This window comes from Globicephala melas, chromosome 7 (genome assembly GCF_963455315.2).
Source record: "Globicephala melas chromosome 7, mGloMel1.2, whole genome shotgun sequence".
NCBI lineage: Eukaryota > Metazoa > Chordata > Mammalia > Artiodactyla > Delphinidae > Globicephala > Globicephala melas.
This window is the reverse complement of record NC_083320.1, coordinates 54,591,259-54,608,590: the sequence shown is the minus strand read 5'-3', so window position 1 is coordinate 54,608,590 and position 17,332 is coordinate 54,591,259. Positions and strand designations below refer to the sequence as shown.

Sequence of the window (17,332 nt, the reverse complement as noted above, 5' to 3'; positions counted from 1 at the left end):
TTGTCCATTTTATTGGCATATAGGTGCTTGTACTAATCTCTCATGATACTTTGTTTTTCTGCAGTGTCAGTTGTAACTTCTCCTTTTTCATTTCTAATTTTATTGATTTGAGTCTTCTCCCTTGTTTTCTTGATGAGTCTGGCTAATGGTTTATCAATTTTGTTTATCTTCTCAAAGAACCAGCTTTTACTTTTATTGATCTTTGCTATTGTTTCCTTTCTTTTTCATTTATTTCTGATCTGATCTTTATGATTTCTTTCCTTCTGCTAACTCTTGGGTTTTTTTCTTCTTCTTTCTCTAATTGCTTTAGGTGTAAGGTTAGGTTGTTTATTTGCGATGTTTCTTGTTTCTTGAGGTAGGATTTTATTGCTATAAACTTTCCTCTTAGAACTGCTTTTGCTGCAGCCCATAGGTTTTGGGCCATTGTGTTTTCATTGTCATTTGTGTGTAGGTATTTTTTGATTTCCTCTTGGATTTCTTCAGTGAACTCTTGGTTATTTAGTAGTTATTTAGACTCCATGTGTTTGTATTTTTTACAGTTTTTTTTTCCTGTAATTGATATCTAGTTTCATAGCGTGTGATCAGAAAAGATGCTTGATACGATTTCAATTTTCTTAAATTTACCAAGGCTTGATTTGTGACCCAAGATATGATCTATCCTGGAGAATGTTCCATAAGCACTTGAGAAGAATGTGTTTTCTGTTGTTTTTGGATGGAATGTCCTATAAATATTAATTAAGTCCATCTTGTTTAATGTGTCATTTAAAGCTTGTGTTTCCTTCTTTTCATTTTGGATGATCTGTCCATTGGTGAAAGTAGGGTGTTAAAGTCCCCTACTATTATTGTGTTACTGTCGATTTCCCCTTTTATGGCTGTAGCATTTGCCTTATGTATTGAGGTGCTCCCATGTTGGGTGCATAAGTATTTATAATTGTTATATCTTCTTCTTGGATTGGTCCTTTGATCATTATGTAGTGTCCTTTGTCTCTTCTAATACTCTTTATTTTAAAGTCTATTTTGTCTGATATGAGAATTGCTACTCCAGTTTTCGTTTGATTTCCATTTGCATGGAATATCTTTTTCCATACCCTCACTTTCAATCTGTATATGTCCCTAGGTCTGAATTGGGTCTCTTGTAGACAGCTTATGTCCGGGTATTGTTTTTGTATCCATTCAACCAGCCTGTGTCTTTCAGTTGTAGCATTTAATCCATCTACATTTAAGGTGATTATCAATATGTATGTTCCTGTTACCATTTTCTTAATTGTTTTGGGGGGTTTTTTTGTAGGTCTTTTCCTTCTCTTGAGTTTCCTGCCTAGAGAAGTTCCTTTAGCATTTGTTGTAAAGCTGGTTTGGTGGTGCTGAATTCTCTTAGTTTTTGCTTGTCTGTAAAGGTTTTAATTTCTCTGTTGAATCTGAATGAGATCCTTGCTGGGTAGAGTAATCTTGGTTGTAGGTTTTTCCCTTTCATCACTTTCAATACGTCCTGCCAGTCCCTTCTGGCTTGCAGAGTTTCTGCTGAAAGATCAGCTGTTAACCTTATGGGGATTCCCTTGTATGTTATTTGTTGCTTTTCCTTTGCTGCTTTTAATATTTTGTCTTTGTATTTAACTTTTGATAGTTTGATTAGTATGTGTCTTGGCATGTTTCTCCTTGGATTTATCCTGTATGGGACTCTCTGCGCTTCCTGGATTTGATTGACTATTTCCTTTCCCATATTAGGGAAGTTTTCAACTATAATCTCTTCAAAGATTTTCTCGGTCCCTTTCTTTTTCTCCTCTTCTTCTGGGACCCCTATAATTCTAATGTTGGTACATTTAATGTTGTCCCAGAGTTCTCTGAGACTGTCCCAATTCTTTTCATTCATTTTTCTTTATTCTGCTGTGTGGTAGTTATTTCCACTCTTTCATCTTCCAGGTCACTTATCCGTTCTTCTGCCTCAGGTATTCTGCTATTGATTCCTTCTAGAGAATTATTAATTTCATTTATTGTGTTGTTCTTCATAGTTTGTTTGCTCTTTAGTTCTTCTAGGTCCCTGTTAAACGTTTCTCATATTTTCTCCATTCTATTTCCAAGGTTTTGGATCATCTTTACTGTCATTACTGTGAATTCTTTGTCAGGTAGACTGCCTATTTCCTCTTCATGTGTTTGGTCTGGTGGGTTTTTACCTTGCTTCTTCATCTGCTGCATATTTCTCATTTTGTTTAGCTTACTGTGTTTGGGGTCTCCTTTTCGCAGGCTGCAGGTTCGTAGTTCCTGTTGTTTTTGGTGTCCACCCCCAGTGGGTGAGGTTGGTTCAGTGGCTTGTGTAGGCTTCCTAGTGGAGGGGACTGGTGCCTGTGTTCTGGTGGGTGGGGCTGGATCTTGTCTTTACGGTGTGCAGGGCCACGTCCGGTGGTGTGTTTTGGGGTGTCTGTGAACTTAGTATGATTTTAGGCAGCCTCTCTGCTAATGGGTGGTGTTGTATTCCTGTCTTGCTAGTTGTTTGGCATGGGGCGTCCATTACTGGAGCTTGCTGGCCGTTGGGTGGAGCTGGGTCTTAGCGCTGAGATGGAGATCTGTGGGAGAGCTCTTGCCGATTGACATTACGTGGGGCCGGGAGGTCTCTGTTGGTCCAATATTCTGAACTCGGCTTTCCCACCTCAGAGGCTCAGGCTTGACGCCAGACCGGAGCATCAAGACCCTGTCAGCCACACAGCTCAGAAGAAAAGGGAGAAAAAAAAGAAAAATAAATAAAAATTAAAAAATTAAATTATTAAAATAAAAAAATTGAAAAATAATTTAAAAAAAGAAGAGAGCAACCAAACCAATAAACAAATCCACTAATGATAACAAGTGTAAAAACTATACTAAGATAAACGTAAACGTCAGAAAAAAATCAGTCACAGATAGCAAACCCCAAGTCTACAGTTGCTCCCAAAGTCCACCACCTCAATTTTGGGATGATTTGTTCTCTGTCAGATATTCCACAAATGTAGGTACATCAGGTTGACTGTGGAGATTTAATCTGCTGCTCCTGAGGCTGCTGGGAGAGATTTCCCTTTCTCTGCTTTGTTCGCACAGCTCCTGGGGTTCAGCTTTGGATTTGGCCCCGCCTCTGCGTGTAGGTTGCCTGAGGGCGTCTGTTCCCGCTCAGACAGGACGGGGTTAAAGGAGCAGTTGATTAGGGGCTCTGGCTCACTCAGGCCGGTGGAAAGGAGGGGTACGGAATGCGGGGCAAGCCTGCAGCGGCAGAGGCCAGCATAATGTTGCAACAGCCTGAGGTGCGCCACGTGTTTTACTGGGGAAGTTGTCCCTGGATCACAGGACCCTGGCAGTGGCGGGCTACACAGGCTCCCGGGAGGGGAGGTGTGGATAGTGTCCTGTGCTTGCACACAGGCTTCTTGGTGGTTGTAGCAGCAGCGTTAGTGTTTCATGCCCGTCTCTGGTGTCCGAGCTGATAGCCGTAGCTTGCGCCCATCTCTGGAGCTCGTTTAGGTGGCACTCTGCCTTCTGTGGGCAAACAGGGAAGAAATCCCCTCTCCTCGTGCACCCTGAAACAATGGCCTTTTGTCTCTTAGGCAGGTCCAGACTTTTTCCCGGACTCCCTCCTGGCTAGCTGTGGTGCACTAGCCCCCTTCAGGCTGTATTCACACAGCCAACCCCAGTCCTCTCCCTGGGATCCAACCTCCGGAGCCTGAGCCTCAGCTCCCAGCCCCCACCTGCCCCGGCGGGTGAGCAGACAAGCCTCTTAGGCTGGTGAGTGCTGGTTGGCACCGATCCTCTGTGCGGGAATCTCTCCACTTTGCCCTCTGCACCCCTGCTGTGCTCTCCTCCGTGGCTCCGAAGCTTCCCCCCACTTACCCCGGTCTCCGACAGTGAGGGGGCTTCCTAGCGTGCAGAAACTTCCTCCTTCTCAGCTCCCTCCCACTGGTGCAGATCCCGTCCCTATTCTTTTGTCTCTGTTTTTTCTTTTGCCCTACCCAGGTACATGGGGAGTTTCTTGCCTTTTGGGAAGTCTGAGGTCTTCTGCCAGTGTTTAGTAGGTGTTCTGTAGGAGTTGTTCCACATGTAGATGTATTTTTGATGTACTTGTGGGGAGGAAGGTGATCTCCACATCTTACTCCTCCACCATCTTGAAGGTCCCCCTCTCTTTCCCCCCATTTTATATGTTGAAAGTATATTGCCTAGTTTCTAGAAGTACACACATCAGTTATCTGATATTCCATAGTACAGACTTGGGTCTTGAGACAGCCAGTTCCACGTGAGAATTCATTCTTTTAGATGGTGGGAATGCACTTCTGGGGATGTTCCTTAAGGAACCCTCAGTCTACAAACCCTTTCAGAACTCCCTCTCCTATTTCTAGCAAGAGATTGCAGGGGAATCTGTAAGAATCAGGGTTTCCTTGTGTGTATATCTTTCACAGATTCTAAAACAGATATTTCTATCCTTGGGAATTTTTGACATTGGTGTTTTTGTTATAGAAATCAAAGAGGATATCTACATTCTGTTCATTAGAAGCAGTTACACCGTTAACTAAATCTGTGATTACACACAGCTATAATGTTTATTGCATTACATTTTTAGAGTTTAAAAAAATTAAGAGTACCATGAATGAAAACACATTTATGTTAAATTCCTACTGCATGCTGAGATGCTTTCTAAGTTTGCAGTTTTAATCTACCCTTTACTTGGCTCTCTGTCCTTTCTCATTATGGCTTCTTCATTTTTCCCTTGCCCTGGGCATTTAAATTGAGAGACATTTTAAGCAGCATGGCCTTTCTGGCTGCTGAGGGAAGGAAGGGATGGACCCCATTCACCCTGGAGAATTATAGCAAATGGAAAAGACTGCTGACTGCTGCAGAAACATCTGTCACGCACTGTTGAGCTGCTGTTGCATCTGAGCTCTGGGGTGAGCGTGCTAAACAACAGGGAGGAACTGAGATCCTGGTCTGCCAGAGGACATGTAAAGGTGGAATGGGTGACTCCTGGCTGGCTTGTGGATGGAAAGTTTTATTATGGGAATAAAGGAGCACGTCTGCAAATTGATAATGAATTCTGGAAAAGTAAGAGACACTGTTCAAATGGTTATTATTCTTTAAGGAAAGAGTTTACTTTCATTCTTGTTTATCTCAGCCGGTGGAAACTGTCCCAAATACTTTCTCCTCTGGTTCCTTCCTGCCTCCTCTTTTGTGTCTGTTAATCCCCCTCAAGGGAGAGAAGAATAAAGAACAATTACAGTTCTTTTCTCTCCCTGTCTCATCACTTCTTAAAATCCAGTATTAACTTACGGAAATCAGAAACTCTGAGTGATCTTGGGATATAATATGATGTAGTGTATTTTAATGCATCTATTTTTGTGTGATGGCTGTTTTCGTAGTGAAGGGACATAGAGAAAGTGATGAAGTAGTCTTCATTGAATGTTACAGTTCTGATTTGACTGATATCTGTGTAGATGGTGTCAAATTGCAAAGTCCATCCCTATTTCTCTCCTAAGTTGATCATATTGGTAAAGGGTCTAGCACACAGCATATACTGTACAGTGGTACCTTACTGCACCTTTCTTGCCTGTCCTTCCCACGTTCTAGTCCTAGATCACTGATTACTTGATTGGGCATCTCTCCTTAGTTGTATCATTTTCACCTTAAATCGGTATGCTTAAACCAGTTTGCTATGAGGGTCATCATTCTCTCATGGACCCAGGGTCAAAGCCATTCCTTTCTTCTTTGCCTCTCCCACACTCAATAGGTTAACAAGTCCTATTGATTATTTCCTCCTTCATAATATCGTAATTTCTTTCTAGTCCCACTGTCGGCTCCCCAGACCAGACTCTCATCACCTCAACCTGGGATCCTGCAGGGTGCTCTTGCCTCACTGGCTCCTTATGGCCTCCTGAGATCGAATTTCCTGAATCTGGCAGATTCACGCTCAAAATCCTTCAAAGAGGGCTTCCCTGGTGGCGCAGTGGTTGAGTGTCCGCCTGCCGATGCAGGGGCCACGGGTTCGTGCCCTGGTCCGGGAGGATCCTACATGCCGCGGAGCGGCTGGGCCCGTGAGCCATGGCTGCTGAGCCTGTGCGTCCGGAGCCTGTGCTCCGCAACGGGAGAGGCCACAACAGTGAGAGGCCCGCGTACCGCAAAGAAAAAAAAAATCCTTGAAAGACTTTCAGTTACCTACATGATTAAGGCCAGATTTCTTTACCTAGTATCCAGAGACCACCAGGATCGGATCCAGCCTCAGTGTCCCATTTTCCTCCCAACCTGTACAGTCTTGTCTGCTTAATGGTTCCCAAAACTGCCTTATCTCCATCTCTGCCCTTGTCTTTCCTGCACTGAATTCCCACCACCCTCCTCTCAACCTGATACCTCCCTATGCTTCAAAGACCAGCTCATGTGACACTCTCAACTGGCCGCTCAAGCGGCCAGGGAAAGTTGAACTTTCCCTTCTCTAAACTTTATAGAACTTCTTGACAATATTTGACATTCATTATCTTGTTATGTACTGATCTCCTCAACTGTATTGTGAGCTCTTTTAAACAGACTACGCACTCTTAATTCTTCAGAGACAAGCCTTGCCCCTTCAATATTTTAATGTATCCTAGAGGTTATTTTTAAAGACCTGCAACAATATTAGTCTTGTCTTTTTATTACAGATTTTACATTCCAGGTTTATTTGTCCTCTCCCTTCTTCCTTCCTCATAGATAAGTAAAACAAAGAACATCTGTCAAGTGCATAGTAGTAATTGGCAGCCCTTCCGGTCACTAAATTATGTAGCCCGACACGTGAAGGAGGGAGGGGAGATGGGAAATGAAGTGATTCGGTGCCCCTGTGATTTCACTGTTTTTTCACCAAGGAGAGATCAAGGTCCCACTTAGTATTTAACAAGTTGGAAGACTTTAGTAATTGCTCCATTCACACTTTATTCAAGTCTGGTATTAGATGTTAGAATATCTAACAAAATTGGCTGTGTGTGGTGTGTGTGTGTGTGTGTGATCAACTATGACTCTTAAACTGCAAGGTATATACTCCCTACAATTTTCAAAGAGGAAATAGGTTGATTAGACATCTAGGACTTTTGCATGAACCAGCATTTCCCAAAGTATGTGCCAAGGAATGCTTGTCCCTTGAGATGCTGCCTGAAAAGAGGGTCTGCTGTCAAGTAGATTGGAGAAATGCTGAACACAATCTTTTTTTGCAATTTTTTAAATTAATAACTTAAGGACACCGATAAATCCTGCAGTCAGAACTTGATTTAACTGAGCACTTCTTGAATTCGATAGATCATGGAACTTTTTTATTTCCCTAAGGTTTGGTTGTTGAAAATCCAGATTCTTCTTTCTATTTCAAAATGGGAAGGTAAAGGAACACGGGGCCCAGATTCCAAATGGCAACTAGACTGGGCTCAGGAGCAGCTTCCCCTTTAGATGGGGCATTTACTTTCTCATCAGCCACAGTCTCTACTTCTCCTTATTGTATTTCAATACTTCATGCTTCCTGCCTGGCCCTTGAAAGCATTTGAATTGACAAACCCTGATCCGGGGTGTCAGGAAGTCAGCCACTTAAGTGACTTAAGTGACTCTTAAACTGCAAGGTATATACTCCCTACAATTTTCAAAGAGGAAATAGGTTGATTAGACATCTAGGACTTTTGCATAAACTAGGGGTGACTAGGGGTGATCTCCCCTTGAATGTTAAAAAGGCATCTCAAGCTTAACATATCCAGACTTCCCTGTGGTGCAGTGGTTAAGAATCCACCTGCCAGTGCAGGGGACATGGGTTCAATCCCTGGTCCAGGAAGATCCCACATGCCGCGGAGCAACTAAGCCCGTGCGCCACAACTACTGAAGCCCGCGCACTCTAGGGCCTGCGTGCCGCAACTATGGAGCTTGCGTGCTGCAACTAGAGCACATGCGCCTAGAGCCCATGCTCCACAACAAGAGACGCCACCGCAACGAGAAGCCCGCGCACCGCGACGAAGAGTAGCCCCCCGCTCACTGCAACTAGAGAAAGCCCGTGCGCAGCAATGAAGACCCAGCATGGCCAAAAATAAAAACAAACAAACAGCAACAACAACAACAAAACTTTAACTGTCCAAAACGGAACTCTTAATCTCACTCTCAAATCTACTCCTTCCCAGTCCCCCTTATCTCAGTAAACAGCAACTCTGTCCTTTCATTTGGTAAAGGCCAAAACCCTTACCAGGAGCCATCCTCGACTCCTCTCTTTTCCTCACACCCCACTTCCAGACCCTCAGCAAATCCTGTTGGTTCTGCCTTCAGGATGTGCTTGGAATCTGACCTCTGCTTCCCTCCTCCTCGCCCTCCACCCTGGTCTGAGCCACCTTATTTCTCACCCAAACTATGGCCATAGTCTTCTAACTGCTCTCTGTGCTTCTACCTTTGACCAACGTACAGGTCATTTTTTACAAAGTAGTTAGAGTGATCCCTTAAAAACCTAAGTCAGGTCAAGCCTCTCACCTGCTCCAAGGTCTCCAGTGGTTTCCCATCTCTCCTGAAATATTTGAATTGCTGACCTTTGTCTACAATGTTACTCATAATCTGGATCTGCATATAGCTCTCTGGTCCCATCTCCTACCACGTTCCACTTCAGTTATTTCTCCCCAGCATTTTCCTTCGATGTGCCAAGCAGGGTGCCACCTCAGGGCCTTTGCATTTTTGGCCCCCCTCAGACCAGCTCGCTTTTCTTCCAAGTATCCCCATGTGTGCTCACACATTTGAATCATTCTCCAAATGTACCCTTTTTGGGTAGCCTTCTCCTGCTCTCCCCTGTGTATCCACATCACTCACTGTACACTTACCTGCTTTTATTTGTCTTCAGAGCATTAACCACCACCTGACACGTTACATATTTATCTGTTTTTATTTGTATCCTCTTCCTCTATTCCATATCACTGCCGTGTAAACTCCCTGGAAACAAGGGTTTTCTTTTGTTAATAATGTATCCCTAGCACCTCCTACAGTTCCTGGCATATGATATGGCTCAGAATATATTTGAATGAACAAATGAATGAGGACTTGGCATGGAGAGGAAGATTGTGGACCAGGTTCCAGAGGCCTTGGTAGCTGTGAAGGAATAATCATGCAGTTGGGAGATGATTAGTAGGACAGAAAGTAGTATAGTTGGGAATTCTGAGTCTCTCAAGAACGGTGGATTTTGAGAGTAGAAGAGGGGATGGTCCAGAGGTGGCAGAAGGTACCAGGAGAGCACAGACCCTCCTGCTTGCTGCTGACAGTGATTGTGTGGTAGAATAAATGGCTTGAGGCTTATGAAGGCAGTGATATCAAACAGAAGCAAAGCATTGGGAGCATTCTGCACAGATGTTAAAAATATTGGTGGGGTGGGAGATAACTCTATTTTAAAACAAGAGTTGTTTCCAGTCTCTCATAGTACTTATTTTACAGTAATGTTATGTAATTGGCTAAGTTTATGGCTGGCTGACTGGATTTTGTTTGTTTGTTTGTTTTGATAATTACCCTTATGATTACATATTTTAGAGAATTTTTACAATATACAAGACTGGGACCACCCTGTAGAGACAGTTTCAGTAGTTTGGGATCAGCCAAGGATCTACATTTTTTAAAGTAAGGCCCCTGCTTAGAACCAGTGATTATTTTTATTTGTGTCACTATCAAGTCATTTCAGAAAATCAGATACTATTCCTCTAAGAACTTGGGATTTGGAACACATACTTACCAGGTGATGGTATCCATTACTAGAGTGAATTGTTATAGCTCTACCGGGTTAGACATTGTAAATGCTCAAGTGACTCAATCTTTTTGTTTAATGAAAAATCAAAGAAAAAAAATACCAGCTATTCCTTATAATGATTTAAAGTTTACAGGAGCTCAGAGATCATAAAATAAAGAACTTTTTAAGGGAAAAAATATTATTAATCAGTCATAAGAAGCTGGTAGTTAATCTTCTTGCCAGTTGTTAATAAAATATATATTCAGTATTATGGTCAATCATTCCAACCTAATAGAAGATATCAATTACATGGGTATCTAAAAATGTTTCCTATACATAATCAACAGTAACTAACAAAACCAACCTTGGCTCATTCAGTTAATGTCCTGACTGGTAACATGTGAAGGCTGGTAACATGTGAAGGCTGTCCCAAGCGGTGATTCAGTGAGACTCATGTAACCATGGGCTGGTTTACCACCATATAACCACCCAGTTCTGATATCAGCAGCATCTGCTATTTTTGCAGTGTTCATTATTAGTGAAGAAGGTATCTAGAAAACCAGAAAGTAAAAATGTTCCTCATCAGTGACTATACTTTATGTACAGGGTTTTCATAACAAGTTTTCTTCTTGGGCAAACGGACAAACAGATATAAAAATATCCCCAGCATATGTGTGAACTGACTTGGAATATTTTTCTTCCAGTTGAACCTCTGAAGCGTCTTCTTCAAATAGCTTTGCTAAATGAAATAACCAAATTAACTGCTTTGAAATACAGTATCTTTATTTTCTGAATATGAAACCTATTTCCATCTTTGGGTTGTGAAAAATATAATGATCCTCAAACAAAAATTCTCTCATTTCCGGAGAGAAGAATTCAAGCATTCTTGATTTATACCTAACCTCCAAATTAAATCATCTTCAGTCTTATCAGTGAAGAGGAATATGATTTGAAATCTGCCAGTATCTAAATAGAAAAATCGTAGAATTCAGTGGATCCAGGGATTTGCCGGGTGACCCTGGGACCTAGCTCTAAGTTCAGGGAGAAATACTAACCTAACATGAAAATGTGCAGTGTCCTCACCATAGTGATGCTGGTAAATAAAGCCCGTGGTGCTAGGTATGTTTAAATTCCTGACTTGCTTCCAATTTAGGCTTTTGGGGATTCCACTCATCCCAAGGAACCTAACTTTTAGGACTGATGACCAGTGTCGATAGGAAAATAATATCCGCTTGCAGAAACTCACACTATGACCAACTTTTGTGACTTAGGTACATTTTGTAAATTGGGTGTTCTGAAAAGCCTAAATATTAGGAAAAGTTCATGAATAATAGAGCAACACCAGCAACAGCTGACATCTCATGAGTTCTCACTGTGGAAGGTTGAGCTACCATCACCTTTTTCAGAAAACTAAACTGGCATAAAGTGGTGAAATATCTTGGCCACAGCTAATGAACAGCTAAGACAGGGTTTGCTCCCTGGAAGCCTGATTCTGGACCCCTTTTCTTGACCACTTCACTCTTTGCTCTGTGGTAGGGCTTGACAAGCTGGAACGTCTAGGGGAAAGGCCTTCTGTACTTGTCTAAGTGAACTTCGTAAGGCAGCATTTGTCAGTTATTTTTGAGTTACGCATTTCCTCCTCATTTTTTTTTTCACTCAGCAATAACAGTGATTTTTCACATCCTCATTGGCCTGGGAAGCAATAGACCAGAAGGTACATAGACGAAAATGTTAATAATTATTGTGAAGTACTGGTATCAAAGGTGCATTTTATGTTCTTTGTGCATTCCTGAATTTTACATTTTCTGTACTTTCACTACATGTATTGCTTTTGGAATGAGAAATTCTGATCATTTATTTGTTTACTGAAAACTGCAATTAACCTTTTCCATGAAACAAAATGAGCAGCCCCACAGATTTCTTGCTCTCCCCACCATTTGGATACTGCTGCCCCTTCTGCTGCAATTGAGACCACTGGAAGGAAATTTGCCACCTGGCACTCACGCTCATTACCCACAAGTGATTTAGAACTCAACATTATCTGAGAAAGAATCTGTTCACTGCTTGCCCTGGTATGTTTGCCAGAACACTTTGGCTCTCTTGGCCTGCCTTAGTTTCTCACTTAAGAAGTTATCTTGGGCTTCCCTGGTGGCGCAGTGGTTGAGAGTCCGCCTGCCGATGCAGGGGACACGGGTTCGTGCCCCGGTCCGGGAAGATCCCACATGCCGCGGAGCGGCTGGGCCCGTGAGCCATGGCCGCTGAGCCTGCGCGTCCGGAGCCTGTGCTCCGCAATGGGAGAGGCCACAGCAGTGAGAGGCCCGCGTACCGCAAAAAAAAAAAAAAAAAAAAAAAAAAAGAAGTTATCTTATTACCTTGAGCTGGCTGGTTTGGGTCAGCATGTTTATAGCAGCAAGGTTGTGAACCCCAGAGGGTCTCATTCGTAGGTTGTTGACGAGGTCTGGGAATCTGTTGTTTATAGAAGCTTCCGCAGGAGACTCTTATTCACCCAGGTTTGGACATCATTGCTCTTACAGAGTACATTTTCAGGTGTTTCATTAGGACTATAAAAACATCATCCCAAAGGACCATAAGTTTACAAAACTGCTTTATTTATTTATTTGCAGTACGCGGGCCTCTCACTGTTGTGGCCTCTCCCGTTGCGGAGCACAGGCTCCAGACGCGCAGGCTCAGCGGCCATGGCTCACGGGCCCAGCCGCTCCGCGGCACGTGGGATCTTCCTGGACCGGGGCACGAACCCATGTCCCCTGCATCGGCAGGCGGACTCCCAACCACTGTGCCACCAGGGAAGCCCGAGAGTTATTATTAATGCAATTCTGCCGTCTTTCAGTGAGAGTAAGATAACTGTTACTATAGAGAAAGTAGTAGAATTACTACTTCTTCAGTCATGGCCTTCTGGCTTCGGTGATTTTAATATTTTATGCTATTCCAAAAATAATAAAAGTAATTCCTTGAAGGACATTATTAAGAAGGCAGCAGGCAAGTCCGTGCACCACTTTTGCTGTAGACATTCAGAGGGATGCAGAATGTGCATTGCCATCCGCTGCTGTTGCTTTCCCACTGGCAGGTATGTAGGGCATCTGTCTCTACTCACTTTGTCAGCTTTCTCTGTAAATTCCGATGCTCTGGTCATGACGTGGTGCTAACTATGGTTGCTAGATTGACCAAGTAACATAATGGCCATGTCAGGTACGGATTCTTTGCTTTCAAAAGGGTACTCAGGTGTGGTACACCTGCAGGGTGTTTGAACACATCTTTCTGTGGAAATAAGAATGCACAGTATTCCTGAACATTTATTCTTACAGCATTTATAACTGAGCTGTTAGCTACCATTTATGGAATGCCTGCTGTGTGCCAGCATGTAGGCAGCACTGTCCATACACTGGGTGCCAACTCAGTGACTTGCAATGTTTTCCAAGCTAGACATTAACATCCCCATTTTACAGATGGAAAACATGGAGGCTGAGAAAGGTTCATGATCTGCCCAAGGCACATGGTAAATAGCAGCATGGGGGTTGGTATGCTTGTCTGTGTGACTGCAAAACTCATGTTGTTTTCTCTGCGTCAGACACTGCATTCCTGAAGTAAAAGCTAGCTGGCTTGCTCTTAGTTTTTGAAACTTGGAAACAAACCTCAAGGTTGTACCATATTTAAGAGTGCTGTAGCCTTTTTTGTTTGTTTGTTTTACTCATTTCTGCCCCTCTGTTTCCATGAAAGGTTGTGGTAGATGTGTTCAGTTAGTCTTGAGGTTAAACACTACTTGAAATTGCTGTGATTTTTTGTCGTCTAACATTAGCTTTAACTTTAGTAGAGGGCAGTATTTAAAAGCTTGGAGTCCAGAGGAGAATCTTGATTTCCATTCCAACTCCAATACTTATTGACTCTGTGTCATTAACCTTACTGTGCCTCTCTCTGTTCAGTCAGCCATAAAATAAATTTAATAGTAATTAGTTAAAGGCTTTTTATGAAGACAGAATGAAATAATCCATGGAAAGCATAGAGACAGGGATATAGGAAGCACTAAATATTAACTCTCACCACTGTCATCATCATCAACACTATAAAGGTTACTAGTATCACTGAAATAGTGTTGCTATGTCAGAATTAGGTAGAACTAGAAGAGAGACAAGCCTAACAGCCAGAAGCTTGAATAAGAAAATACTTTAGAAGTTTATAAATCATTTTGGATATTTTTCTTTGAAAACATTTTATGTAATTCATGAATAGAAAAATAGCTTAGATAAAATAATGAGACGAACAATTTCAATGGAGTTAACATTCAGAGAGTAATGGTCCGGTTCTCCTTATTACGTCTTAAATTTGTACGAAAAGTGAGACTGTACAGAGGTTGGTAGCCACAACCTAAAATATTTCCAGCAGTTCTCTTACATCTTTAAAATGAAATTAAAGTAAACGACAGGCTGGACAAACCAAGAGACTCATTCAGCAGTTCTGTGGACTTTCATTTTGAGAGTCACGTTTCTCTCTGCGGGAGTCGCAACTAAACCGTTCAGCTATTGTTAAATGCCTCATTGTCTGTTTACCCACATCTTTGACACCAGGTAAACCAGACTTTAGTCATGTTGGCAGATTTCCGCTTGCTGCCGAGGAGGTATTGAGATCAGTGGATGCTACCTGGGGAACAAACTTTTACCAAATTAAAGAGCTGCAGTGAAGTATGTGTGCTAGACTCCTGGTTTTAAGCTAAGTGTGCATCAGTTCTCTCTGAGCAGGGGGAACAAAGGATGGGTGAGTACTTCCACCTTCTCTGTGTGTTCTTAGGTCCTTAAAAAACTGATCTGGAATGAACCTAAGTTCATCAGTTGTCACAAATGGTACCACTCTGGTCGGAGGTGTTGATAATGGCGGAGAGCTATGCATGCGTGGGGGCAAAGGGTATATGGAACATCTCTGTACCTTCTCTTAGTTTTGTTGTGGAGTTAAAACTGCTCAAGGGAAAAAAAAAAGTCTTAAAGAAAAAACACTGACCTGGAAATTAAGTTGTAACTTTAGTATTTGAAAGAAAACTTGATTTTAAAAGAATAATTAACAGGTTTATGTAACCCTTTAGTTAACCTGCTTATATAATATGTATAACACCTTGAAGGTACGTGACATGTGTTTCCAAGTCACCATGAAAGAATATGAAAATAGCCAGCTTGTGAACAAAAGTCCAAAGAAGTACAGCACAAATTTTGATATTAAAGGAAACGTTATGAAGATTTAATTTGTAACTGAAGATGTTGCCACATTATATTTTTTTGTGTTCTCCATTGACCAGTCACAGCTTCAAATCTAATAAACAAGAGCTCTGTGATTAATTCACCAGATGTTCCTATTTTAAAAGTCCTTATTTTAAAATGTTTTCAAAAGTTCTATTCTATTGGAGCTGTGATTTTGATATTTCCAAGATGAAGCTAGAAGGCAGTTTTATACCTGATCTTGTGTTAATGATTGCTGAGGGACTGTTCTCTACAAATTAATCAGAGAGCACTGAAAAATTCTAGAAATTGACTGGCTATGGTATGCAGGGCCTTGTGCTAGGGGTAAAGGGAGTGGGATACCAAGGTGAAGATGGGCTGGTTCTTACTTTCATGGAGCATCCAGTTGAACTAGAATCCAAGACTGAGTATGACAGATTTGGAAACTGTCTTCTTCATAGCTGCAATTTTAAAAAGTAGCATTCAAGTACTTGTATATTTCATTAAAAATAATGAGTGGTTGTGTATGTAATTACAAAACTTCAGGGATATACTTTTGGCTCTTATTTAAAAACCATGAGTTTGAAGCCAATTCTTAAGGTAGTGGATTAATTTTTTATTATTGGCTAGATGATACGTTCGAATAATATACAAATATACAATATACTGCACAAGTTTGTGTAAGAGCTTTTGGCTTCTTATCATTATGAAAATTAAATGAAATAGCTTATTTTTTGAAGCTAGTTACATTTATAATAATAGGTATCAGCTGGTAGTTTTATAAATCATGCTTTACTTTTTCAGTAATATATATATATATATTTGTGGTAATAAAAATATTCATGTACTTACTGTATCTTAGGAAACATTTTTATAATTCTCTGTTCCTTGGAAAATCAACAAAATTTGGGGTTTGGATTGTTCATTCAGTTTACGTGTGTACTATATTATAAATGTTTGAAATGAATGAACCTCTTACTTTTCTTTCCTAATATGAACTTTTGTAAAATCGGGTGGAGAAAAGACTAATGTTGTGTTTCTTGTGACAGGTACTGCAGTAGGTATTTTACAGATGCTGTCCTGGTTTGTTTGGTCACTAACCCTTCTGACCCACAAAATCCCAGCAACATTTTAAGTATCCCCAGGTCTCTATATAGAGACAAAACTCATTTTTTATCACACTTTAAATACCCTAAATTGATTTCTGTTTCTGTGGCTTGATTTGTAAATTAGGCGATTTACTTTCTTTCACCTGGCTAAGTTCCTGAGTTAATCCTTTATTTCTTGCCTGCATAGTTGCTAAGGTCAAGTTTCTTTCCAAGTTTTGCATTTCTTACCATGTTTATTTGTTGGGGGGAGGGGGAAGCCGGAGGCAATGTTATGTGTACTTTATTGCCTAGCCATCTGCAAGTGTGAAGATAGAGAAGGATCCTTATGTTATGTACCCTCTGAAAAACTCCACTATACATTAGTGAGAGAATGAGAGTAAAAAAGGCAGATAACATCTTGGTATTGTTATAAAAACAATTTTCACCTTGCACATGCCCTGAAAGGGCCCTGGGGACCTCCAGGGTTCATGGACAACCTTTTGAGAAGCACTGCTGCAGAAGCTAGAGGGGTGGGGAGAGTAACAGTGGGGTGGGAACTTTTACTTCTTTTATATATTTCTATGCTGTACTTGAATTTTTTATAATGAGCATATATTACTTTTGTCATTTTTAAACACAAAAAAGAAAGTGAAGGGGTGTGAGGGGAGATGATTACATCCTAGAAAGTAATACAATTTTTGCTTCAACAACAATTCTCATTTTAGTTCCTAATTATATGATCTCAGAATAAATCTAAATTTCATATTCAGCTGCTATGTTTTAAATAGGATCCCATACAGAATATTAACATGAACAAGTAAATAATGCAAGTCCCAGGTCATTTGTTCCCATTGTCTTTTTTTTTTTTATTGGAGTATAATTGCTTTACAATGTTGTGTTAGGTTCTACTGTACAGCAAAGTGAATCAGCTATACGTATACATATATCCCGTCTTTTTTGGATTTCCTTCCCATTTAGGTCACCACAGAGCACTGAGTAGAGTTCCCTGTGCTATACAGTAGATTCTTATTAGTTATCTATTTTATACATAGTATCGATAGTGTATATATGTCAATCCCAATCTCCCAATTCATCCCACCCCCTCCTTTCCCCCTTGGTATCCATACGTTTGTTCTCTATGTCTGTGTCTCTGTTTCTGCTTTATAAATAAGATCATCTGTACCAATTTTTTTAGATTCCACATAGATGTGTTAATATATGATATTTGTTTTTCTCTTTCTGACTTACTTCACTCTGTATGACAGTCTCGAGGTCCATCCCCATTTCTACAAATGACCCAATTTTGTTCCTTTTTATGGCTGAGTAATATTCCATTG

General features: G+C 41.1%; 1 protein-coding gene across 10 annotated transcripts in view; it reads left to right on the top strand.

Moving 5' to 3' along the window:
* The window catches only part of OSBPL6 (oxysterol binding protein like 6), a 208,023-nt gene that overhangs the window by 119,585 nt on the left and 71,106 nt on the right, over positions 1-17,332 (top strand). Inside the window, exon 1 of one of the 10 annotated variants that reach the window (XM_060302217.2) lies at positions 14,437-14,455. The exons of the other annotated variants lie outside the window; for them this stretch is intronic. The gene's annotated coding sequence lies outside the window, so the exon portion shown is untranslated. Of the gene's footprint in view, positions 1-14,436; positions 14,456-17,332 lie in introns of those variants that run through there. 10 annotated transcript variants of the gene reach the window in all.